Source organism: Lupinus angustifolius, chromosome LG06 (assembly GCF_001865875.1).
Source record: "Lupinus angustifolius cultivar Tanjil chromosome LG06, LupAngTanjil_v1.0, whole genome shotgun sequence".
Taxonomy (NCBI): Eukaryota; Viridiplantae; Streptophyta; class Magnoliopsida; order Fabales; family Fabaceae; genus Lupinus; species Lupinus angustifolius.
In genome coordinates this window covers 16,786,194-16,787,125 of record NC_032014.1, presented here as the reverse complement: position 1 = coordinate 16,787,125, position 932 = coordinate 16,786,194, and positions in this window count along the sequence as shown.

Here is a 932-nt window from a genome sequence, read left to right as displayed (position 1 = left end):
ATCCTAATGGCCTCAAGTCTGGCTACAGGAGCGTAGGTCTCATCATAATCGATGCCCTCCTCCTGGTTCTAGCCTTTGGCCAGTAGGCGAGCCTTATTTCTAAATATTAAGCCAGATTCATCTAGCTTATTACGGATGACCCATTTGGTGCCAATTATGGGATGATCTTTTGGTTTGGGGACCAAGTCCCACACATTGTTTCGCTCGAACTGATTTAGCTTTTCTTGCATAGATGTACCCTAGTGTACATCCTCGATGGCTTCATCGATAGTCTTTGGCTCTAATTGAGACACAAATGCAACAAAATTACAAAAAATTTATAAAGAGCTACGGGTTACCACCCCCGTAGATATATCACCTAGCACTTTATTGAGTGGATGATCCTTTTTAGTTTTCCACGCGATAGGCATATCCTGATGTTGCTCTGCTACTGTTTGCTACGCTTCTTGTTGGATTCCATCCATGTCCTAGTATGGCACTTCGTCAAGTGTACCTGAAATATCATCAGAAAATACCTTTCTCTTCTCTTTTGGAGATGATTTGTCAAAATGGACATGAATAGACTCTTCTACTTGCATGGTATATTTATTAAACACACGGTATGCCTTACTCTGCTATGTAATGAATGCCCTAAGAATATGCCTTCATCAACTTTTGAGTCAAACTTTCCTAAAATTCTTTTTCCATTATTCAAAATAAAACATTTGCACCCGAAAGCATGAAGATGAGCAATATTTGGTTTTCGACCTTTAAAAATTTCATAAGGTGTTTTTGAACAAGTAGGTCTAAGTAGTATTCTATTCATTACATAACATGTCGTGTGAACTGCATTAGCCCAGAAATATTTTGGGACCTTGCTCTCATTTAGCATAGTCATCGCGAGTTCCTCTAGAACTCTATTTTTCCTCTCAACAACTCCATTTTGTTGAGGG